The following is a 26745-nucleotide window of genomic DNA, read 5'->3' as shown; positions in this document are numbered from 1 at the left end:
GTGGTTGATGAGCTCACTGTAGAGGACTGAAAAAAGTAATCTTAAACTGACAAGAGGCCATTATGGGAAGGTGACCAGGAAGTAGCGAAGAGGTTTGGTAGAGATGAACCAATATGGGTTATAATACACATATGCATGAAAGCAATGCTAGGAATTTCTCCATATAGTTATCTTTATTTCATTCTGACTTTTAAAGATGTTTAAAAAATGTCATTCATGTCATTACTTTGCTATACAATTTTCTGTTACAAAGCACTTTCAGTTAATCTGTCTCCTTTCCTCCTCCTTACAATGCTGATACATATTACTGTACATACATTATTTACAGACCAGAGCATTAAGCTCAGAACTAAATGAATTGCCCAGGTTAAAAGGTCTTTCTTCTACTTCACAGTAAAGGGTTAGAGAGGTGGCTCAAGTGGTAGAACAGCTGCCTAGCAAGTGCAATACCCTGAGTTCAAACCCCACTACCACAAAAAAAAAAAAAAAAACAAAATTCACATTTTTTTCTCTACCCTACTAAAGTCATTGAGTTCTCTCATTATTTCTCATTAAAAAAACAACCAAAACAGTCAAGTGGACTTAACTTCCTGAATATGAGTACTTCAAGTGAAAACACTGCCAATATGAAATTTTAAAAGAAATGGTCTCCTTTGTTGAAGATATTGTCCCTCAGAGTAATGCTAGTCTTCTGTGTCTTGATAATGGAGTGAGAATCAATTAAATCATGTGAATACAAGTTACTGCAGTGAGCAGAATCCAAATGCAGGGCATCTCACTTGGGAGGCAATCTGACCACCTTTCAGTAAAACATCTCATGTCAAAATTTCACATAGGGCTTGCTGCTAGAGACTAGATTTAACAAGCTTCTTATTTGTAATAAGAAAGCTGTGAATGAATGGTGAGTATGACGTGTTAATCATTCTATTCAAAAACCAGTCTTTGAATTCAAGCCAAAATTCTATAGATGCAGGATTACTTTCTCAGAACAGAGTTGGATCTGGTCATCTAAAATAAATTGTCATACAGCCACACTTCTCCCTTCCTTCCCCCAGTGGACTAAATCCATGTCTTCTCTGGAACTGAGCTCAACCACATTGAATATTAAATCATCTGAGGTTTCTTCCTCACTAAGACATTCAGGCCCCAAGGAATATATAGTACTCACTGCAGTTTTACTTACACTCTTAGCTCTTCTTTTGTCCTGGGAAATGAGCTTAGATATTCATGGCTATTTTTAAAACACTAGTTTCAGGTCTGGTGCCAAAAAAATGACTGTTTAGTTGAAAAAAAAAAATAGTTGACTAAAGGATTCCAACTACTTAGCCACATGGAAACAGAATCATTATTGGTCCATAGGATGACATTTCAGGAAAGAGGTGAGATAAAATCCCTAAGGAAAATGATCTCCTCAAAAAAATTCATTGAAAAAAAAAGGCAGGATAGTACAGTAGACAGACATTAGGAGAAACAGTATTTATTTTATGTCTATAGAGTGAAAGTGACTTCAGTGAACATTACAATCCTCCCATCAACCATGTAAAGTAGATACTGATTTCTCTGTGCCAAATTTTTCACCGAAAAATGGAAATAAATAGCTATCAAAGAGTCCAAGGTCCCAACAGCTGGTGGGGCTGGAGTTCTGGTCTGAATGTGATCACTCACTCCCCTTGCTTCTTCCACTCAACACACTGCACTGGTTCCCAAACAAAGAGAACAGGACTAGAACTCAGAAGGAATGGAGTTTAGTCCTCACCCTGCAACTTATTAACACAGTCACTATTCTGGGTTTTAGTTTTCTTCTCTGTAAATTTTTATTAATCTCTGTTTTCTCACCCTTACTTAAACAATTCTTGTAATACAGACCTGCTGGTCACAAAATTCCTCCACTTTCATTAATCCAAAATAACTTAGTTCACTTTCAATTTGGGACAGTATTTTAGTTTTTAAAGCTGTCTCTGTGTGTGTGTGGCGATTGAACCCAGGGCCTCACACATGATAAGCAAGTGTTCTACACTGAGCTCCACCCTCAGCCCTAAAGTGGTCATTCTTTTGACTTAGTTTGCACTGCTTCTCATGTGAGGCCAGCAAACTCTTTTAGGCTAGTGCCCCTGGATGCAGTATGGTTTTTTTTTTTTTTTCCTCTTTAACTGCTTTATAATTGTCTTTTTATCTCTGCTTCTCAGCAATTTATGATAAGCCTGAGTGCAGTTTTCTTTATATTTATCCTGTGTGAGGTTTGTAGTTTCTTAGATTTGGAGTTGATGTTTTCCATCAAATTCAAAGTTTTTTCCCTGTCCCATTCTCTCTCTCCTCATCATCTGAGACTCCAACCCACATTACCAATAACATTCCATTTTATTTTACTCTATTCATCACTTCCTGTTTTTTCTTTCTGAATTTCCATCTGGATAAATTCTATGGACATTTAAGTTCACTAGTCATTTCTTCTACCAAAAGAAGTTTAATCTACTTTTAAGCTTCTCTAAGAATTTTTATTTCACTTATTCTGCTTTTCAGCTTTAAATTTTCACTTCCTCCCCTCTCCCTCTCTTGTTCATTTATTTATTTTGCAGTACAGAGGACTGAACTCAGGGCCTCACACTTGCCAGGCCAGCACTCTACCACTTGAGCCACACCCCCTAGGACTCAGTCCTCTTTTTGATATTTCCATTTGTCTCCCGAAACACTCTATCTCTTTACTTATTATACTCATTTTTATTGCATACTATTTAATGGTTATAATAATCTTGACGTTCCTCATGGCCAGTTCAAACAACTAGCTCATCTTCAGACTTCTTTGTATTGACTCTTTTTTCTTTACGATGACTTGTATTTTCCTATTTCTTCTAGTGTATTATTATTTTGTTTTATTTGGTGCTAGGGATGGAACCCAGGGTCTTTACACATGTTAAGCACACACTCTACTACTAACACCTCCAGTCCTTACTGTTTTATTTTAAATTGTCTAAAAAGAACAGTAGAGGATAAGATGTTCTTTTGTTTTACTACTTCTAAGGCCACAAACCTTTGCAAGCAAATTAGATTGAAGGGCTGATCATTCAACTTCTCCCTTCGGTAAAGTTGAGCTGAGGGTGGGTGTCAAGTTTTATTACATGGAATTCACCATGGAATTAGCCAAACCTCTAAAACATCTCAAGTTGCTACTTTTTAAATCTCGAAGAAGGAAAGAGTTTGGCTGCAATTTCAGCTATTTTTGATTTACCTTATTCAGCTCTAGCAGGGAATTAGAGAAGAATAAAACACATCCAGATTTTTAGTAGCTTTTTGGTTAAAGCCAGTTGTGAGGCTGAGGAGAGAATGTGCTCTTTTTCTGTTTAGCTTCCTTAATAAAAATCTTCTTACAGTCTCTTTTTTACACAGTGGGAAAGGAATAAGATTCTCCAAATGTAGGAAATTTGTTCCTAGGGGATGTAATAAATTGCTCAACCCAGCAATCAAGGACACAAACCATAGAAATAGATGTTAGAAAACTTAGGTAGGGACCATGTATTTAATTTCTAAGGCAGGAATCATGGTATATCATACAAAGAATGCAGCCTTTGGAGCCAGACATCTGGATTTAAATCCTCTGAAATTCACTTAGCAGTATGGCCTTGTTTCCTTAACCTCTCAAGAGCTTTTATTTCCTCATTTGTATCAATGGAATAATATTCACTAGTTATTAGGAGGATAAATGAAATGATATTTAAGGTATCGTGTACAATACAAGTGCTTAATAGAGGTTATCACCCTATGTCAAGTTATTTAAACACTGTATGTATGCGGGTATCAGTATACATCTTGACAAATATGTCTCCTTTCATTTCTGTTCCCATTACAGTGACCTTAGTTTATACCCTTCTTTCTCAGTCTCCTATATAGCCTCCCAGACTTCTGTCTCAATCCACTCCATTGTTGTTACCAGAATGCTATTTCTGAAATTAGGTATGATCAAGTCACAAGTCTTTTGGGGGTGCTCCATAATCTACCAAGTTATTTGCCAAGCCATACTTCCAAAGAACAACCAACTTTCAAAAACTAGACCAAGATCCTGCCATCAAAACTGAATAATACCTCCCACTACCACCAGTTTACAGAAATAAATTAAGTCAGTGGACATCATTTCCTGAATACAGTTGCCTTTCTGTATCTTTTTGCATCTGTGGACATAACCAACTGTGGATTGAAAAAAAATGTGATCTGTACTAAACATGTACTTGTCATTATTCCCTAAACAATGTACTAATAACTACCTACGTGATACTTACACTGTATTAGGTAATATATGCCAGAGATGATTTAGAGCATCAGTGAAAATATCCATAGGTTATATGAAAATGCTGAGCCATTTTATATAAGGAACCTGAGCATCCACAAGAGTTTGGTATGATCAATAAGGTTCTGGAACCAACCCCCCACAGATACTGGGAGATGACTGTATTAAATTCTTCCTATAAATTTATCTTAATTGTTTGACCCTTGCTACTACTACTTAGGGATGCAAGTCAATACTAACATAATGGCAAAACAAGCAACTACAGCCAACAGATAATACTGAAAAGGATGAGAAAAGTTACCATGTAGAGTTTTAAAGTTTTAAAAAATGTCACAAGTACATACACCTGTGTTTTCATGGTACATACACAAAATATGTTCAAAGTTTGGATATTTTTAAAAGTAGTTTCTGCTTTAAATAAAACTAAATACGTAAATAGTTCATGATGTACCAGAGATAACATAAAGTCCATACGCCTTAAAAGTTTTTCACCTTCTGATTCTAACATGACTGCTGACACTTTGCCTTGCTCCTTTCTCCATGTATTTCAGTAATACCAGATAATCAACACTCTTAGCAGTCCAGAGCTACGGAGTTACACAGGGTTCAAACACCACCAGACCCGGCTCTTGCTTTGTAGCCTTAGTCAAATTACTTAATCCTTCTAAGCTCACTCTTACATCTATATAGAATCATCATCACAATTACCGTATAGATAATGCTCACTTTGTCAAAAGTAACTCATCTAATTTTTAATAACTCCATGAGCTAGACACTACTGAAAACTTCCTTTTAGATGAGTAAATGAGGCACAAAGAGATTAACTAATGCATGATTTTATCCACTCCCACAAAAAATACAGATACTTCTTAATCTTTATAAGGCTGTTGTGAGGAAGCACACACAGTTGCTGTTTTTGAATTTTCTACTGAATATATTTATATTATGTATCATTTAATTTGTAAAGCCACTGGATTTTTTTTTTTGAAGTACTGAGATTTGAACTCAGGGCCATGCACTTGCTAGGAAGGTGCTCAGCTACTTTTTGAGCCAAGTCCTCATCCCTTTTATTGATTTGGTTATTTTTTTTCTTTTTTCTTTTTTTTGCAGTATGAAGTTTGAACTCAGGGCCTCAACGCTTTCTAGGCAGACACACACAACCACTTGAGCCACTCTACCAATCAGGTTTTGTGTTGGATATTTTCAAGACAGGGTCTCATGAACTATGCCTGGGCTGGCCCTGAACAGCAATCCTCCTGAACTCTGCCCCCAGAGTAGCTAGGATGACAGGCATGAGCCACCAGTGCCCAGCATCAATGTGGTTATTTTTGAGATAAGGTCTAGCACTTATGCCAAGCCAGCCTGGGCCACCAATCTTCTATTTACACTTCCCATGGTTGTGTACTACCACACCTAGCTTTATTTATTTATGGTGGGACTGGGCTTGAACTTATGGTTTCACACTTCCAAAGCAGGTTCTCTACCACTTGAGCCACACCTAACCTTTACTGAGACTGGGTCTCATGAACTTTTTGCCTGGGCTGGCATCAGACCATGACCGTCCTGATCTCCAAGTAGCTGGGATTATAGGTATGAGCCACTATACTCAGCCTAAAATTTGTAATAAAGTCTACAGAAAGCAAATCTTGCAGAAAGTTCTTCATTAAAATTTAGCTAAAAATATTTTAAAGCAAATGAGAAAGACCAAATCAATAGAAGGGGGGAAAAAGGCAAGTGTCAAGCTGGCTTTGACTTTTCAAACACGTATCATCTATTGACTGTTCTTTGAATAACAAATCTTCAAAGCAAGCACATAGAGGATATCAGCCTTTTATCTCACTCCCAGCCGAGAAAACCGCCTCGTAAGTAACTAAAAATGGCTCCCAAAATAGCAAGGAAACTTAAAAAAATCTGACTAGTACTCGTAACACAAAGCATAAATCTCTCAAGCAATGATTGCGCCTAATTGCAAAACAAGAAATGTAAAGACACTTCAAAAAGTAAATGTAATCCTTTCACAGTTCTATCAAGTCTGTTGTGACATTTGTCACAGGAATTTTTTGAGGTTTCTCTGATGAAAGAATGAAAAATGAGAGTTGACGCAAGGCAGAGTCTATTTAAAAGTTCGAGGCACTGGCCAAGGGCTCAGCGTAATGATAACTCTGTGATTGTCTTCTGTAGGTGGTTCTCCGTATTATTCACAAACCTTTTCAAGTGACCCCAGCTCTGCTGTGATACTCACTTATTTTAACAGCTACCACAGGAAATTTTCTTGCTACAGCCACTTAACCCTCACGGTCATTCCTGCACCCAACCCAATGGTGATTGCGGTGGCTCCACCTTCAGAGCGTATTTCTAACTTCAACTTCTTATCTTGACTGCTCAGACACAAATTCAGAAGTCATCACCTCTCCACTCTCATTTTCCATTTCCACTCAATTTTCACCTGCCCCCTCCATCCTCTGTAAGGTAAGACTCCTTTCCTTAGCCAGCTGTATTTTCTCTGTAGGACAGATCATTACCTGACACCCTATTACTCTATTTGGTTATTTTTGTCTCTACCCTACCACATCCCAGGGGCCTAAAGAGGGTGCACTATTTAGTAATTCCTTAGTACGTATCTGTTGAATGAATGAGGAAATCCTGATGTTGTCAGGAATGTTTAAAAGAAGAAAGGTTTATGAAAAATGTGATGCCTGTTACTTTACTTCAGTAGCCTCATTTGTAGAATGGGAAAACATCAAAGGGCTGGGGGCATGCTGGAGCAGTAGAGCTTCTGCCTAGTAAGCAAACCCCAGTACTGCTAAAAAAGAAAAAAATCTCAGAACACCTTCAGTAGAAATGAATAACATCAAAATAACTTATTTAAACAATAAGTGGCACCACAATAATAGAGAACTTTATATCTGTATTTTTTACCTAGTATTTGCTAGGTACGAGATGCACAGCCTCATTCAATCCTCACAACAGTCCTTAGAGGAAGGAACCTTTGTTTCCAGATGAGGAAACCAAGGCTGAGCAAGAGCAGATGACTAAAGTCACACACGTGTCATCATCGTCACTGGAAAGTCAGAATTTGTTTCTGTTTTCTTTTTTTTTTTGGTGGCGGGGATTGAATCCAGGGCTTTGTGTGCACAAAGTACATGCTCTACCACTAAGCTACACCCTTGGCCCAAAAGGCAGAATTTAATAGCATGTCATTTGCTACCTTCAGGATAGAAAGACATTTTGAGAATTAGCCATATCGAAGTTAAAGTTACCTAAATTTTAATCTTAAACTCTGAAAAGAATTAATTTATATTTGTAAATTATAGAAATATATAACTAGAACATTGTGTAGATTATAAAGTACAAAAACGAAAAATATAAAGACATTTAAAGATCAATTTATTTTATTAGTTTTAATTATTAAAAATTAATAAACCAAACACGGTGGCTCATGCCTATAATCCTAGCTACTCGGGAGGCATAGATCAGTAGGATCATTTGAGGCCAGCCCAGGCAACCAATAAGGAGCCACAGTAGTGCATACCTACAATTCCAACTATACAGGAGGCCGTTGGTAGGCCTGTCTCAAACAGGCACCCAGCAAATCATGAGAACTTACCTAAAAAATAATTAAAAGCAGAAAAGGCCTGGGTATGTGGTTCAAGTGGTGTGTGGTTCATTGCCTAGCAAGTGCTCAACCCTGAGCTCAAATCCCAGTACCAGCAAAAAATAAATATATAACAATAGTAACCACTTCATTCTCACTAAAGTTTAATTACAAATATTATACATTAAAAAAAACATGATTTTTTTTTTCTAGATATAGTGATTCAATGATCTAATCTCTCTCTCTTTTTTTGGTGGTACTGGGAATTTGAACTCCAGATCTCATGCTTTCTAGGCAGGAACAATACCATTTGAGCCCTTCAATGATCTAATCTTAGATTCAGTTTATTTCAATATTTGGTTCTAAGGATGTTAGGGCTGAACTGGGTCTCCTGAAAATTTACATGCTGAAATCCTAACATGTACTTCAGAATATGACTGTTTTTAACAATCAAGATTTTAAAAGTAATTAAGTTAACATGAAATTACCAGCATAGACCCCCATCCAGTAAGAGAAGAAATGTGAACAAAAATAGATACAGGGTATGACCACAGGAAGACAGGGAGACGACATCATCTCAGAAGAAACCTACCACACCATGGCTTCATCTTGGACTTGTGAGAGTATCAGTTTCTGATGCTGGGACCACCCAGTCTTTTGTGCTTTGTCATGGCATCCCCTGGCAAACTAACACAAGGGGCCACAAAAATAAGAGAGTAAATGACCACAAAACAGAACCAGTAAGAGAAGAGTGTCACTGAATCAAAATGCTCATTGGTTAGCTCTGTTCACCTCAATTAAATAAGAGCTCCTGTTACACTTCAATATCAAATTTCCATTTTCTTCAGTATCTAGCAACTATACATACAAACTAATTGGACAGTTTTACATTTTTTAAAATTGACAAACTGATTCAAAGTGCAGATAGAGTTTTACAGATGACATATATTCTTCATTTGGGGCAAAAACAAATAGCAAAACATACTTTATCAATGTCACATTTTCTTTATAAATCATGTTTCTTTAGAAAAACCATTTATTTCTCATTTGCTGTTAAAACATCACTTTTGAGCTGGCATGGTTGTTTATAGCTATAATCCCAGCACTTGAGAGGCTGAGGCAGGAGGATCACAAGTTCCAGGCCAGTCTAGACTACATAGCAAGACTCTTGTCTCAAAAAAAAAGAAACAAACAGGATAGCAGAAATGGCTCAAATGTTAGAACGCCTACCTAACAAGTGCAAGTTCTTGAATTCAAACCCCAGTACTGCCAAAAAGACAAAACAACAAAACAAAAAACCTCACTTTTGCCTTGAAGGGGTATACTGAACATGCTAATATTAAAAAATAATAGTAATAACTGCTTGTCAGTATAGAAAATCAACAACCATGATAACCTCTTGTTATTATAGAAAATCAATTTTGGAACACTTTTCTTTTGGAAAAGGAAAATGGTATAACTTACTTTATTTTTTAATTTTTTCTCTATAACATAACCAGAAAACTATAAAGTGGAAAATATTTTCATGACCATCACTCTTCTCATTTTCGAGGGTTGTGATGATTCTACCATTAAGATACAATCTACAAATCCACCCGCTTGGACACACACAGACTGCTAAAAGTCACTGTCAATTTTTTCCAAGGAATTCCTTGCTCATATGAAGTCTGACTCGGAGTGAAAGCACCAGTGTCAATATGAATACTAGCTATATAGTCAAACTTTATTTTTTAGATTAATTGAGTAAAAAAGAGCAATTTTAATGCTTTTCTCACATCATAATGTACAATCCTTAACAGTCCTGGGAAATCATGAGTACAGAATAAGGTATTCCAATTTAGGGGCCTAATGTAAGCAGGATGCCAAAAATTCTGCAATAAAACAGAAATAATACTTTCTTTTGTTTACTCTGGAGAATTCTTATTAAACTTGTTTATTTTGTTTGTTTTGAGACAGGGTCTCACTATGTAGTCTAGGCTGACCCAAAACCTGTAATTCTCTTGGTTTCAGCCTCCTGAGTACTGGAATTACAGTCACGCACCACCACACCTGACTGGGAAACACACTTTAAATAAAGCAGAAAAAGAACTAAGTCCTCAAACCAACTTCTTAGCTAAATTTTTATTTTTAAAAATCTTAAAATCCCTAGGAAGATGAAGAGGCTCTTCATGTCACCATACCTGCTAGCACTTAGGAGATAATTCTGATTTCTACAGTTACTCTGGAGCCCAGAGACCAATATACGCTTAGAAATTAGCTTTGCAGGAGCCCAAAGCATTTTGAGTGCTGAGGAACAAAATGATCAGATCCCCACACTAGGAATACAGAGACCAAGCCCCCAGCAGCTCTTGCCTCACCCCAGGTCTCTGCTATAAGCCTAGGAATTACCTTGGGTTCCACATTCCATTTTCAACATGAAAGGTATGATGTTTCACTCATGAAAATCAAGTATGTATTTTAGCTGCAACAAGAGAGGGTGGGCTAGGGACCAGTGGCTCACTGCTGTAAGCCTCGCTACTGAGGAGGCAGAGATCAGAAGGATCACAGTTCTATCTTGCCCAAGCCAGCCTGGGCAAAATAGATCACAAGAAATATAGATCTCAGAAATACCCAACGCAAAAAAAAGGCTGGTGGAGTAGCTCAAGGTATAAGCCCTGAGTTCAAGCCCCAGTACTGCAAAAACAAACAAAAAAAAAACAGAGGGTCCAAACAGTTTAAAATGTACAGTGATATCATCAAGATTATATCATAACTATCTAGCTGATCCACAAATAATTACTGTCCAAATCTCTAATAGTCTACTGGCTTCTCCAGTCAATGAGGGGCTTCTAAGTCACCTCTTTTGCTATTAGGTAACGTTTGTGAAAGGAATGTGAACTATGTGTCTATAGCAGAACCCCTTCTATCTGCTAATGACATATATGCTAATTGGTGCAATGACCAAATCCCATCATTGGACTGAAACATAATAATTAGCTAAATAAAAAACTAATAAAACAAGGTAAACCTATAAAGTCATGTTTTACCAAATACCAGCATTTGTGAGACATTCACCTAAATCTACCTAAGAAACATAAATTTAGAAAGACATTTTGGGTTCAGGGGCAGAGATCATGCGAAGCATGCTCAAGGCCCTGTATTCAAAATCCCCAGCAACACAGAGAGACAGGGACAGAAGCGGAGAGACAGGGACAGAAGCAGAGAGACAGAGAGAAAAGACAGAGACTCTTGGGAAAAAATGAAAACGAATTAATCCAAGTTAAAAAATTTCTAAATAATGCACTATGTCTCTTCCAAAAAGAAGGTCATGGTGTAACAGAAGAGTATTTAATGTCATCTAATAGCATGACTGACATCAAGCAGTGCTCTCAGACTAACTCAGTTCTTACACTATTTCTGATCAGCAATGGAACCTAATCACCACTATCCAAAGATTTTCAGAAAATTGTAAAGAGAGTCCAGGCATGGTAACACACACCTATGATAATCCCAGCACTCCAGAGGCTGAGGCAGGAAAGATGGAGTTCCAGGCCAGCCTGGGCTACACAGAGAAACCCTGTCTCAAAAAAAAAATCAATTAGATAGGATAAAAAAACTATTTAAAAAATGTAAGCAGAGAAAACCCAGGAAGGTCAGAAGAGGTATGTCTGTCTAGACATGTAAGGTTTTAAATGACAATAGTTATGAAGTGCTTACACGAGCCAAGCACTATGCTAATGTACTTTCATTACTGCATTGCATTCTCACAACAATCTTGATGGGTAGTTATTAGTTCTACAATGGTAGATTTATTATTTTGTGGATGAGGAAGCTGAAGCTGCACTGGTTAAGTAACCTAGTTCTGCTTTATTCCAAAGATTTGTTTGTCGGTAGACATAACAATAATATCAACTAATATAACAGGATGTCAAATGCAACTCTTCCTGTCTTCTCTGAGTTTTAGCAGGGCCTCAAAGGCCAAAATCAAAACAATAGAAGTCAAATACCTCACATCTGAGAGCAGTGCACAGCTTCAAAGTAGTGCGGGCAAAACTGTTCTGCTGACTTCAGTCCATTACCTTTCTCAAAGCTGCATAAGAGAATTGCAATTAATTAATAGTGAGGATTCTGAGAGACAACAGGGAAGCCTTTAAAAATAACTAGGGGTTCTCTGTTTCCCTGCCTTCTAAGGGGAAAGGGACTGGAACCTCAAGATAAAACACTCAAAGTGTTTAACAGGGGTCCCCGAAAGTATGAAAGTACAAGAGACCCAGGGACTGATGCCTGACTCTTTCCAAGGGGATAAAAACAGCTGGCTCATAGCTAGATTTTAAAATGGCTTAGCTGAGCCAGGTGTGGTGGTACATACTAGTAATCCCAGCACTCAGGAGGCTGAGGCAGGAAGGGTCTGAGTTCAAATCCAGTGCAGGATATACAAGGAGATTCTGTTTCAAAATAAAACAAAAGAAAGAAAGAAACAACCAGATATGGCTTAGGTAAGAGTCAAATTAAAACATTCAAAAGGGGACATTTAACAAAATACCACAATGTGAAAAATTACCCATAGAACTAGCTTCAATAACACAAAACTTTTAGAATTACATGATATTAATGCAAGTTAGAAAAGTATTTTAATCTTTTAATCTAATGTCCTCTAAGCAAGAAATAACTGTCCCAACTAGAACTTTTCAGTTACACAAATTTCTTTAAAACAACCTTAACATAATTTAGAGCTGAAATCAGAAATTCCTGCTTGGCTACATTCTTCTCAGCAAGACAACAGAAAATAAAGGCAGCAAAATCCTTGTTTCCTAAAGTGTTCAATGGTTGGAAAGTTTTTTCCAAAAGCTAAAAAGATTCTACTTTTTAATGTTTTAAAAGTTATAAAACAACAATACCCTTTTTTTTTTTTAGAGAAAATAAGGGGAAATACCCGTAAGTCTATGACCTCCAACATAATCACTGGTATATTTTGGTGTATTTCCTCCCTGCCTTTTTTCATGAGACTATTTTTATGTAGTTGCAGTTATAGTATATTTATAATTGTACCCTATTATTTTTCATTTAGAGTTACAATTTTCAAGAATTTCAAACCAGGGACACAATGGGCTTTCCTAAAAACATAAACTTATTCCACTATAAAACATAAACTTCCTATTTTTTCTAAAGCTAAAAAGCTACAAGATGAATTTCTCAAGTTTCTAAATCACATCTCCAAGTTACACATTCCTTGCATGTTTTATCTCAACAATACAAAAGCAACAAAAAGTAAAACTGCCTTCAGTAGAATGGGCTACTATGGCACCAGCAAGAAGGACCTAGGGATAGAGAAGCAAATGTTCTACTGTTCATTTTATAACTTGTTACAATGCTTGAGATACTTTAAATGCTAAAACAGGGCCTATCCAGATGGTGGAATAGTGGGCCTTTAAATGGTAGTTTTTATATTTTCCTATATCAAATAAAACCCAAGTAAGTGGGTTTTTTAAAAAATACATATACATGATGCAGAAGTATCACTTTTAATAATTTATTCTAAGGAAATAATTGGATGGATTGACAAAGATGTATGTATAAGAGTAAGTTTAGAATGTTATAGAATGGAAAATAAATTTCCAATAAGGAATGACAAATCCATACACTAAAATACCAATACAAGTTATGTTCAACTTCTATTATGTAAAGAATGTTATAAAGACTTAGTAGTATATTTAAGGTAACTTAAAAATCTGTATTGGCTGGGCATGGTGGCACATTCCTGAAATCTCTCAATAAGCTGAGTCAGGAGAGTCTCGAGTTCAAGGCCTGACTGGTTGCACAGTGAGACCTGTCCCCAAAACAAAAACAACTAAACAAACAAAAATCTGTATGGGCTCTTGGTAAGTGGGCTCCAGTGGCCAAGATGTAAGTGATACTGGGAACCCTGCAGGTTGAATCTCTAGACCCTAAATCTTCTGTCCTATCCTCTATCTGTTCTAGGTTGGGAACCATTCCATACCTATGGCAGAAGATGGTAGCCACAAGGAAGATGAAAAAATTGCTGGAGTAGATCAACTCTAGGCTCCAGCTCCTTATAAAAAGTGAAAAGTACTTGCTGGGGTCCAAAGGGCCTCTGAAGATGATCAGACAAGGCAAGGTCATCCTCACCAACTGCCCAGCTCTCAGCAAATCTGAAACAGGACTACACCATGCTGGCCAAAACAGGTGCCCATCACTACACGACAACAGTACTGAACTGATCACAGTGTGATTTCAATATCCTAAGAAGCATGCCAGAACAGACTGGTGAGAAGTAACTATACAGTTTTTCTCTAAGAAAACTTGCAATCTTTAAATCTGTATGAATAAATTCATAGAATTTAGAGTTAATATGAATACACACAAAAATGCTAACAGTGGTCTGGGTAACAGAACTACAGTTGAGTTTTCTTTTAGTTTATCTGTTTTTATAATTTTTTAAAATAAGTGTAAGCAAGTATTATACTTTAGTATTTTTGTTTGTTAATTTTTCAAGGCAGCTATGCTCACCACTATACTTCCAATGCTTCCTGTTTGTTAATTTTGTAAGTGGTACTAAGGTTTGAACTCAGAACCTTGCACTTGTCAGGAAAGTGCTCTACCACCTGAGCCAAGCCCCAGCTCTCACTTGTTTAAAAAAAAAAAAAAGTCATTCATCACTTTCTGGACACCCAATTCATGCACAGCTTTGTGAGAATGAAAATAGCAGTAACAGCAGTTAAGCTTTATTAAGTGCCTACTGTGTACCAGTCACTGGGGTTTGAATTCAAGGCCTCGCACTTGCCAGACAGGCCCTCTACCACTTGAGCCATGCCACCAGCCCTTTTTGCTCCACTTATTTTTTTAATAAGGTCTCATTTTTATGCCTAGACCAGCCTGGACCATGGTCCTCCTATTTACACTTCCCATGTAGCTGTATGTCAGGCATGCGCCACAACACCCAGTTTTTATGGACTGAGATGGAATCTCACTGACTTTAGCCTGGGCTGGCCTGGAACTGTGCGATCCTCCCAATCTCAGCCTCCCTTGTAGCTAGGATGACAGATGCACACCACTGTGCTTGCTTAGCTATTGGTTGAGATGGGGTTTTGGAAACTTTTGGCCTGGGATTTTCAACTGTAATCCTCCTCATCTCCGCCTCCTGAGTAGCTAGGATTACAGGTGTGAGCCACCTGCCTGGCTGTCTCAATTTTCACAGCACCACTTTAGAGTAGTGTATCAGTCAGGATTATGTTTGAGCACATATAATTTAAAGTGAAAACAGCAGATGGCTTAATTAATATACTTATTTGTTTCTCTGTCTCTTCAAAAGTGTGTGTCATCCAGTTCTCAGGTTTCTGTATTTCTGCTATGCCATCCTCAACTCATAGCTTCTTTGTTCAAGATCACTTCATAGTCCATACTAGCAATTGCAGCTCCAGTTACTACCTCCACACTCCAGGAAGCAGAAAGGATGAAAGGGCAGCTATATTTAAGCAGCCTTCCTGTGGGCCCATATAGCACTAGTGTTTATGGCTAGCTGACCAGAGCTTAGTCCTGTATACCAAAGGGAAGCAAGGCTAACAAGTGAAATCTTTTCTCCTTTTCTCCTATACTATCTGCAGCTAAATATCAGGAGTATGTAAAATTATGGAAGCTAAAGGAAGAAACTTTCAAGAAGAAAAAAGGGGTCAACAGTAACAGATGCACTGTCAAAAGGTCAAGTAAGGTAACAATTTGAGTGTCTCTGGTCATTAGGACCTGGGCAAAAGCAGCCTCAGTGCCTGGGAGGAGGCTAGGGGAGATCACAGTGAATTGAGAAGTAGGAGGACTGAGGGCATGGCCCAAGTGGTAGAGCAAAGGCCTGAGTTCAAATCCCAGCACTGCCGAAAAACAAAACAAAACAAAAACCCACTGTATTGTCCACAGGGACATAAGGTCCAGCAATGCTTTTTTAAAATTTTTTTAAGACAGGAAAGAACAAAGTTATATTTAAACACTGGTGGAAAGGAGTCAGTAGAGAAGATTAAAGAAATAAGGATAGAGAACAAAACCCCAAGAGGAAAAGGGCAAGCGTCTTCAATACTTGGAAGGATGGCATTCTCCAGGAAGAGGGACAGTTCTTTTACTGCAGCAGGAGGTAATGACAAAAGGATAAGGATGCAGGCGAATCTGTAGGCTTGGGGCTACCCATCCAAAGGACTCTACTTTCTCCATTTACTCTCTCCCAAAAGTAAACTGAAAGATGAAAAAGCTAAAGGTTTAAGGAGAGTAAAGGAGTAGAATAGGAAAAAAGCAAGAGCAGAGGCTCCCTAAACAGCAAGAGGCAGACAAAGAACCCTTGAGAGCACTGTCATGACTAAGGACCACAGAAAATAACCAAGAATAGCAGATAACGTGAAAGAAACAACACCAGAAAAATGTGGATCACAGACATCATGGGAGGAAAAGGGCCTAAAAAGAGACAGTGAAACAAAAAAGGGGGGAGGGCTGGCAGACTGGCTCAAGTGGTAGAGTGCCTGCCTAGCCCTGAGTTCAAACAGCAGTACAAAAAGAAAAAAAAACCAAACAAACAAACAAAAAAAACAGAAGCAACTTCAAATGAAATATTTTAAAGGTGGCCAAAAAGAAACAAACAAAAGCTGTATTTCTTAAATAGCAGAAAAAAAAGAAAGGAAATATATAACAAGTGCAGGGGAAGTTAAGGCTCATGAAAGAAAGTGCTAGGGCTATCGTGGGGGTCTGAAAAGGATGGCAGTCCTATGGAAATGGAAGGAAGATGAGAAAGTATGTGTTTAATAAGGATCAAGTTCAAGTGGGTTGAGCTTGCTCATATATTATAAGACCTTAACCTAATAAATAAAAATGACCATGAAAAGCCAGGTGTGGTAGAACATGCCTATAAATCCAGCTCTCAGGAGACAGAGGTGGTGGATCACAAGTTTAAGGCCAGCCTGGGCTTTAAAAATCTGACTCAAGCCAGCGCCGTTGGCTCACGCCTATAATCCTAGCTACTCAGTAGGCAGAGATCAGGAGGATCACAGTTCGAGGCCAGCTGGAGCAAAGAGTTCCACAAGACCCAATCTTGAAAAACCCTTCACAACAATAGGGCTGGTGGAGTGACACAAGTAAGGCCATGAGTTCAAGCCCCAGTACTGCAAAAAAAAAAAAAAAAAGGAAATCTTTCTCAAAAAGTCAAAAACAGAAAACAAAAAATAAAAAAGCCCTAAGAGTTAAAGACCTGGCTACTTGAGGATGCAAATCATTTTTTTGTTGTTGTTCCTTTGTTTGGTTATTTGTATGTTTTGAGACAGCCTATGCTGGCCTCAAACTCCTGATCCTCCTGCCTCAGTCTCAGGACACACTCTTTAAAGAGGTACTTAACAATGAGCTGTGGTTAGAAAGGGATCAATGCAAGAATACTCATTTGAAACTGGACAACTCCCTCCTAAAGTGGGACACAATAGTGAACAAAATAAACTTGGGCCACAGAGAGGAAAATCAGTGATTACCTTCACCTGGGGGGAATGCCTTGCTTCTTAGTGATGAGGGCAAAACTGAAGGCTGGGGCACTGGGCAAAGGAGAGGAAAGTTTGTGGGGAGAAACTGGCTTTCAAGGAACATGTAATATCAAAAGGGGAGGAGACAGAGTGAGCAGTCATAATTGTGGGGGCCAAGGAAGGATGGAATATCAAAGAGAGACTGTCTAAGTGCAGTATCACCATATGTTGGTAGAGTTTTATAGAAAACACAGGTCTGGTTCACCTGTGTGAATCAAATCCTCTTTCTCGTGCACTATAGAGCAATATTTATGAACTTTTTTGACCAAATTCATTGAAAAAATATATTTGGCACCACAATAAATACACACAAGTCAAACAGAAGTTTCACAAAACACTAATTACCCAACCACATACAATAAAGTAAAATACAAAGTTAAGATCAAATATTATTTTATCATTATTTAAATACATTTAAAATGCTAAGATGCATAATATAAAAATTAAGTTAGAGAAAAGACTCAACCTAACAACAAAACAAAAAGTACTCAATTCAATGAAATAGGTAATGTTTCCTGTTCCTAAATTAATTCCAGTCTGGAAAACACAGAACAATGCTACATGCTTATCAGGTTCACTTAAGTGTCTGTTTTATTCTTTTACTTTTAATTGGGTCAGGGTTGAGAATTCTAGCTGAAACAATAAGTTGTCATGAGTGATAAAAATAGCAACACACTCTATAGCAATGGGAGTTCTTTAGTCTTAATACAAAATGGTGATAAGCAAAGTCATGTGATCATTCTTCACAGTAAACGAAGAACTAAGCTGAAAGAATTCATTCTCTTCTTGGAATACACATCAAATTCAATTATTGATGTGATGGGGATGATGGATTTTTTTGCCGAACTTTTTTTTCAAAGTTTCAAATTTCCCTTCAGGAGAATTATGATGAAAAGTTTGATGACAGAGAAAGGAGATGTAATAATATCTCTACATTTTATTTTGCCCAAACTTTCTTCACTGATAATGCTGTCTTGGAGACATGGTAACAATGTTTGAAAGATACAGTTGCATGTCTTCTATGACATAACAATGGCCAAATGGGACCCTTCAGAATAAAGCTTCAAAGTGAGCTCACAACAATGCCAAAAAATATGCTTTAAATGTGCAAATTTTGTTATTCAAAAACACTAGAAAATAATTGCCAAATGACACTGCCTTTCAACTAAAAAAAAAAAAGTCTAGACACACAATCCTCTTAGCTCCTTATCTCTTTGATTTGTGGGGGGGTGAGAGAAGGGGGTTAAGGGGGTTTGAACTTAGGGCTGAGTCACTCTACCAACCTTTAGCTCCTTATCTCTTATCAACTATCAAACTCTGTATGACACAGAAAATAGGTACAATTACCATTCAATAAAATACAGTTTAAATTGGACAACCTTCTTTTAATTAACAACCTTCAAAGAGTCTTCTATGCATACCAAAGTTTTGCCATACATAGCGATTTCAAACAACACTCTTAGCCCTTAAAAGAAAGGGGACAGAAAGAGAGCCCAAGCATCTGCTGGGCAGTGTGCTTGCCCATGACCTGCCTATTGCCTTTTCTGGAAAGCTCCCTATAGAGAGCAGCGGGCCTGTGCCCTGGACAGAAGCAAGAGGACACCTATAAGTTCACTGTAATGCTATACCAACTGCTTGTCCACCTGTACCTCTGTGTTGCCAAACTCCTTCCCTACTGGTAGGTGTTTAAAAAGTGATTAAAAGTATAAGCCTGTATGTGTGTGTGGGGGGGGGTTATTATCTGAATCTTCAGCTTTGCTTAAAATTTTCTGCTTTATGTTTTCTAACCATATTTGCTATTCTATTACTTACAATTATTTAAACTCCCCCCCCACAAGTCTGGAGATGTAACTAAGTGGTAGAGCACCTGTCCAGTATGCGATAGGACCTGGGTTCCATGACCAACAGTGAAAAAACAGAAACAAAAACAAACCTTTTTTCCTCAGTTAACTTACGATGATCAACAATTCACTTATATATAAGCACGCCTGAGGCCCTGCATTGGATACCTAACACAGCAACAAATAAAATAATAATAATAATAATCTTTTTTATTTTCAAGACTTTCAGCTTTCATTTGCAACATTATTACAAATGTATGGAGCCTGTCATCTTATTCAGATTTTGCTCATTTGATAAAACCGTATCTTAAACAGTCTTCATTAAAAGGCTTATACCTTTTTCAAGTCATCAATTTCCTCAACATTTTTATACTTCCAGATCAAGCTACTGAACAGGGCTCTGTAATTTTTACTTCATGCTTTTTTCTAATGATAAAACAATAGGGCTGGCAGAATGGCTCAAGTTGGTAGAGCACCCACCTAGCAAGTACAAGGCCATGAGTTCAATCCCCTGTACCACAGAAAAATTTGTTTTAAATGCGTTTTTTTTTTCTAAATATATATATTGGTTATATTAGCATTCCTTTTTTTTTTTCTTTTGGTGGTACTGGGTTTGAACTCAAGACCTGGAGCTTCCTAGGCAGGTGCTCTAACACTTGAGCCACACCCCCAGTCCTATAAAACAATAAATTTAAAGGCAAACTGAACTAGTTTGATGTGTAAATTATAATTTTCATTAAACTCTTTAAAATATCACACTTGAAGAATGCATTTGCAGTTCAAAAATAAAACCTGTTTGAACACATCATCATTTTTACTAACAGCAGATAAAATCCTTCCACACTATGTTTGACCTTGAATCATGTTAATATAAATTAACTGTGCAAAGATAACCACTGAATTATGATTATGATCAAATTAATCATAACTCTAATTCTCATAATTTTTCTCTTTTGTTCCTTGTTGCCCCCTGCAGTTTAAATAGGAATCAAAGAAAAGGAGATTTTTAGTAAATACTGTTGTGGAACAGCCTGTGTCATTTCCTTCCAGCAGGCCTTATTATTACAACCGTAATAGACCCTTTATTCAATCAGTATATTAAAAAGTACGCATAAATATTTAAAAACAAAATTATGCTGCAGATTGCTAAGTAACCAATTCAAACATATCCCACACAGTTTGAATGAAGACTTTGTTTTTCCACTCCCACGGGGAGAGGGGAAAAAAAACAAACCCCTTTAGGTTACAGGAAAAATAACTCGCTAAACTGTCCTAGAACTCAAACTTGGAAGGAAAACTAATAATTACTTATCACTGCTATGAAAATCATGAGTACTGGAGGCGTGGCCCAAGTGGCAGAGTACATGCCTAACAAGCTCGAGGCCCTGAGTGCAAGCCTCAGTACTCAAAGAGAAAAGGAAGAGACCCAAATGGATTAATAATGCTAAACTGAATGTTTAAATTTTTTTCAGGCTGCGAAGAAGGAGTTTAAGATTTATAAGGGAAAAAAATCTTGAATTTCCTCATTGAAAGTGGGCTGAACACCTGGGATACCTAGATGTGAAAAAATAATTTCTTTGAATTTCATTTTCTTATCTCACCATCATTTATATAACCCTTCAATCTTATAACCTTCTATTAATGCCTACGAAGTGAAGACAAAACTTTCTTTTCTTTAAGATAAAAAGTATTCATTCAAGTCAAAAAAGAAAAAGATTTTAAAAGACCCATCTCATCCAACCCTTTGAAATACTCCAAGGATACTCCAAGTTAGGATCCTTTATTTCACCCCAGTTTCAATGCCTCCACTTTCACTGAAACAAAAAAAAAAAAAAAATCACTATTTTATTGGCTTACTAAGGAGTACTGAGTATTGAAAAATATTTTCAAACATGATTTTAGCTGGGCAGGATGGTATGCATGTGTAATCCCAACTACTCGGGAGGTAGAAGCAGGATAGAGTTCAAGGCAAACTCAGGCAAAAGAAGTAAAACTCTATCTGAAAATCAGTAAGGGCTGGGGGCATGACTCAAGTGGTAGAGCGCTCACCTAGCATGCCGGAGGCCTTGGGTTTAATCCCCAGTCCCACAAAACAAAGCAAAAACTGTATTTTTTATTCTGCTATTGTTCAAGTTCATCTGTTCTTCTGTAGCTCAGGTTCCAAACTGATAAAGGGAATATTCCTTTTACTCTATATGAGAAATGAAGGATCAATGAAAAATGTCCCGATGCTTTAGGATATGTACTAGAATTTAGAAAAACAAGGAATAACCTTAAAGAACCACGATTTAAAAAAAAAAAACTAAACTTACAAACACAAGTATTTCAAAGAATATCCCCCAGGACACAGTTGCAAGACTATGGCCTGCCTCTGTGGGCTAACTGGCCCACTGCCTGTTTTTGTAAGGCCTGTGAGTTAGAAGTGGTTTTTACATTTTTAAATGGTTGGAGGGAGAAAAATCAAAGAAGTATAACATTTTGTGAAGTGAAAGTTATATAAAATTCAAGTTTCAGTGTCTACAAATAAAGTTATACAGCAACATAACCCATGCTTATCCATGCTTCACCTACTCTCTTTGATAGTTTTCTTAGCAGCCCTGGGAGGTTGTAACAAAGACTGGTCCACAAAGTCTAAAATACTATCTAGCCCTGAACAGAAGTTTGGTACCTCTACCTTAGTATACTAATGATACTACAAATGAAGAGAAAATTTTTTAAAAGTTTTGAAAATGCCTTCAAAACTGTAACACATTCTTTTGAGTACCTTAGTGGTGGCAAACCTTCATTCTTTGAAGACGAATATGAACTGTAGAAATGGCTAAGCAGTTAGGGGTCAAGAACGAGTAAGGCTGGTTATCAAGATTAATGAACCAGAATACTTTACTGATAATCTAAATTCACAGAAGACAAAGTGTGTTTGTTTTTTAAAGCTCTATCTTTGACTTAACAATCAAGTGACAGGACAGTCATGTTTTCAAAGGTTTGCCTCAAGGTATACATATGCCATGAAAACAGAAAGGAGAGTAAAAATAATTTTATCATAAAGCTAGAATATCTACTTTCCTATGTGGCTGTGAATTTGCTATCAAGTTTTCTGAAAAGAAGGATTCCAATAATACTTTGAACAACGTACCTCTGGATAACTGAGTGACTTCCAAATGAAATTTTAAAACAACAGAACTCACATGAATGGAAAAGTTGCTTAATTTTCAATTAAGAGCATTTCACTGCTTTATAATAACAATTTATGAGAAAATCATCCTGAGTAAATAATTGATCCTTTTCCTTATACAGAGCAAACCATTTATCCTTGGTCCTTTTCAATTCTATATGCTCTTCCTGAGCAATTTCACCTGCTCTTCTGGCTTCCATGAACACTTACTGGCTAACTCTGAAATCTGAATCACCAACCAACCTTCTGGGCTCTGGATCTATCTTCTTCTTCTTTTTTTTTTTTTGCATTATTTTTTTTACTACAGAAAATAAAATTCCATCTATGTTACACATTCTCACTTTCTATAAATCTGGGTTTAGAAAAATCCCCAGGGTGCAGTGTCATCTGTTCTTTGACTTTCCTGTCAGTGACCTCACACCTCATGGCTCCTATCTTGACATCTCCCTCTCAGTACTCCATAGATACTTCAAACTCAAGTTCAAAGATGAAACAATTATCTTCCCCCTCCCACATTAAAAGATAGAATAAGGACTAGGAGGTGTGGCTCAAGTAGTAGGGTGCTTGCCTAGATAAGTACAAGATCTGGAGCTCATAATCCCAGATTAAAAAAAAAAAAACCCAAGATCCTTTATCCATACTTTTCCAAACTAAGATACTAAACCATTTACTTTTCTTTTCCTTCAGAACAAACTGAGTTTTAAGTGCTCCCCATTCCACACCATCATCTGTCTATCCTCTTCTCTCCACCTCTATAACAAATGTCCTACTCCAGGTACTTATCTGCTCCTATCTGGACTATTCAGTAGCAAAGCCTCCTAGCTTATCTCCCTAATTCTTGCTTCTCTTCTAAACCAACCTCCACACTTCATTATCACTGATGTTATCTTTCCTAATGACCTAAAACCCTTTTCAGGCTCTCCATCATCTTTAGAATCAAGCCCAAAGTCCTCAGTAGGATATATAAGCTCTCCATACCTGAAACCAGCACCCTTTTTTTGTTTTTCTGAATCATAATTTTTTATTTACCTAAATCTGATGTTATTTCATAAAAATACCCAGTACTTCAAAGTATTAAAAGTACCCTTAATACCACATTCATAGCAAAAGATTTTGTCTAACTGGACTAATCACTCACTTCATTATTCCAAATGAGGGGAACTGAATCTCCACCCTTACCCTAGCAATTGCGCTGGTCCTAACGTGGTCAGCAACCATGCTCTGGATTTTCCTTTTTCTACATTACTTCCAGGAATTCTTCATTTTAGCCCAACCACCCATCTCTGTATCTCTAGACTTCAGTGACTATAACACATTCCTCAAATACAGATCTCTGGTTTTCATTCATATCTTCCCCATCTCAACAAACTCATCCTCCAAAGCCAGATTCAAGTAAGGTATCTTTTCTTCAACCCTCCCTATCACATATAGAATAAATTTTCTTCATTAGCGTTCCCTATTAAACTCTATACCTCTGTTATTACACTGAAACCCTAGGACTTTTTGTTTTGTTTTATTTTGTTTTGCAGTACTAAAGTCTGAACTCAGGGCTTTGCACTTGCTAGACAGGCGCTCTACTGCTTGAGCCACACCTCCAGCCCTTTGGGATTTTTTTGTTTGGTTGGTTGGTTGGTTTTTTTGAGACAGGGTCTCGCTAGACAGTCTAGGCTGGCCTCAAACACACGGTACTCCCACCTCAGCCTGTTGAATGCTGGGATTACAGGTGTACTCCACCATGCGTGGTGCTTTTTTTTCCTTGTATCTAACATTTAATTTATGGTTTGAGAACAGATAGTCTAAACTCTTTATTAAGAAATAAACACCTGTTATATTGCTAAGATAATGCCATGATTACACTTCTTGAGTGACTGGGAGCTTAGAAACAAAAAGAATCCCATGTCATTCACCAACAACAAAAAAAAAGTTTTTACATACAAAGTGTAATTACATTGTACGTTGGCCATGCCTTCGTCTATGTCTTGCAATACCAGTTTCTCTGTCTTTCTCCCTCTGTCTCTCTCTCTACCCTCTCCCTCTCTTCCCATCCCCCACTTTTAAAAGAAGTTTTTCATAGACCTCTCTTTTAAATACCCACTGGATTTATCACTTGCATCTCACAGAATTTGAAGTTTGGTATAGTGCAGAGGTTAAGCTCAGGGACTTGGTACCTGACTGCCATCTCTGCTACTTAGGCTACCTGGTCACTGGCAAGTCACTCAATTTCTCTATTCCCAATGAATTGAAGAGATCATAATAATAGCATTACTATTTAATTGAATACATGTAACAAATTTAGAACGCTGCCTGGCTCAGGTTGATGCTAGTTGATGTTCTTGTTATAACCAGTGTTCATAACAGATTTTTCAGTAACTATTTTAGCTCACTTGATAGAATGTTAGCTCCCAGACAGAAGAAATTACATTCTTGTCATATGTGAATACGATTTAAGTACTAAAACTGTACTGTGGGACACCATAAGTGCTCATTAAATAATGTAAATGTAAGGTTTACACCTGTAAGATCAACAAGTTATAAATTCACAGCAAAATTTATTAAGAAGTACATGCTTAAAAGTGGTGTTTTTAGTTTCAAGACACCCGTCATCCCACTGAACTGCTGAAATGTTTAAGTAAAACTTGTACAATAGTACAGAAATTATTCCCACTAGTTCTCCATTCAGTTTGATCTTGCTACTCAGGGATTTAAAATTCTTGCCTATAACATAAGATGCAATACAGGTCATTTAAAAGGAATGTAACATCCAGCTTTAGAAAACTGCCTGTTGTCGAACAGAAAGATTAATTTTTTGCTTTATTTATACATCTAAAAAACTTCTGCCACACTCAACACACACACACACACACACACACACACACACACACAAAAAAAAACCTAATGAAAGGCCAAGAGACGCAATTAGTACATTTCCTGATTTCTGCCTAGGAAATTACTCTGGAACACTCCTGTAAGTATCACCAGTAGAAACCTGCTATTCGTTCTTTTATTTCCCATCGCCCCCCTAAAACTCCGGACACGCAGACCCATACTAAAGAACACAAATGTCTGTAATAAAGACTGTACAAAAAACAGTCGTATGTTAACTTTGTTTTGGAAGGCTCAGATCTTCCTTTGAGCAGTCCCTCAATTTACAAAAACAAATGAAAGTCTTAATCTGAAGCGATACTGCTAGTTTACTTTACCAGGTACCTTAAACTACAACTGTTTACCTGAGGCAAAGTAGATTTCTTTGATTGCCACCAAACTTCATGGTAAATGATCCAGCAACAGTATACAGATATGTGCCCAGCCTAGAAATTTTCATGAGTCAGTTTAAAAATAGACCACACTACAAAAAAAAAAAAAAAGAGTGATTTTTGTAAGAAAAGAGCTTCAGCAACTTGTTTACAAAGTAAACAGAAATTCAACACTTTATCTAACACACTATAGATGAATCACTAGCTTGAAGGGTAGAGGCTTACAGCGTGCATACTGTGTGCCAGGCTCTTAGCAGTTGCTTTACAAAACATGCATGCCCCGGGTGCACAAATATTAATGCCTGGCATGGGCAGAATTCTCTCCCTCATATCATATGACCCCCCGAACGCCACTTTTACAATCAGGGAAGCAGAAGCCCAGAAAAGTTACACCTGGAATGTCGGCTGGCACCGGAGCCTTTTGACTCATTATTTAATCATCTTCCGTGCGCTAGTTACTCAAATCCTCTTGGGTCAGATTTTTAAATTAAAACCCTACTTAGCGACTTTCACTGCGGTGCTTGTCAGAGTCTGTTCTGAATCCAAGCGCGCACACGCACACGCACACAAACACAAAAAAGCACACCAACTGTTTTGAAGTCCATCGTCTCGGCATGCCCAGGTTCCAGCTCGCCGGCTAAGCCCGGCGAGAGCCCGCCTTTCCCCCGCCCCGGGTCTTCCTTGGACTGCCGAGCACCGCTGGGTCCAGGGACCCGCGCGGCCCGCCCACCCTCGCACAGCGTCTCCCGAGGCCCCGGCGTCGCGGGCGCAGGTCGAGGCCCGGGAGGCGCCGAGAATGCCGGGCGCGCGGGTGCTATGACTCCGCCAGCCCGGCTCCCGACACCCCGCCGACCGCGCGGCGCCACCCCACAGCCTCGCGCCCGACGCCCAGCGGGCGACGCCAACCGGCCTCAGACCCCGCCGGGGACCGCCCAGCGCCTACCTGCCTGGGCCTCGACGCTGCCTCCACAGAGAGGTTCCGAGACCCGGGTCCGCCGCTAAGGCGCCGGTCTCTGGGGTCCCACTGGAGTCGACTCCGTCCCGCCCCCGCACGCCCCGCCGAAGACC

At 38.1% G+C, this 26745-nt stretch overlaps 1 protein-coding gene across 4 annotated transcripts in view; it reads right to left on the bottom strand.

Moving 5' to 3' along the window:
- The window catches only part of Dennd2c (DENN domain containing 2C), a 72768-nt gene extending 46023 nt beyond the window's left edge, over window positions 1–26745 (bottom strand). For 2 of the 4 annotated variants that reach the window (XR_012439909.1, XM_020178934.2), the window contains exons 1-2: window positions 26621–26725; window positions 25651–25769 (exon numbers count right to left, since the gene is read on the bottom strand). The gene's annotated coding sequence lies outside the window, so the exon portion shown is untranslated. Of the gene's footprint in view, window positions 1–11860; window positions 11944–25650; window positions 25770–26620 lie in introns of all 4 variants that reach the window. The other 2 variants (XM_074050701.1, XM_020178935.2) reach the window with 2 other exon arrangements.

This window comes from Castor canadensis, chromosome 12, assembly GCF_047511655.1.
Source record: "Castor canadensis chromosome 12, mCasCan1.hap1v2, whole genome shotgun sequence".
Classification (NCBI taxonomy): domain Eukaryota; kingdom Metazoa; phylum Chordata; class Mammalia; order Rodentia; family Castoridae; genus Castor; species Castor canadensis.
The sequence above is the reverse complement of the archived record's forward strand: the minus strand, read 5'-3'. Positions and strand labels throughout refer to the sequence as shown.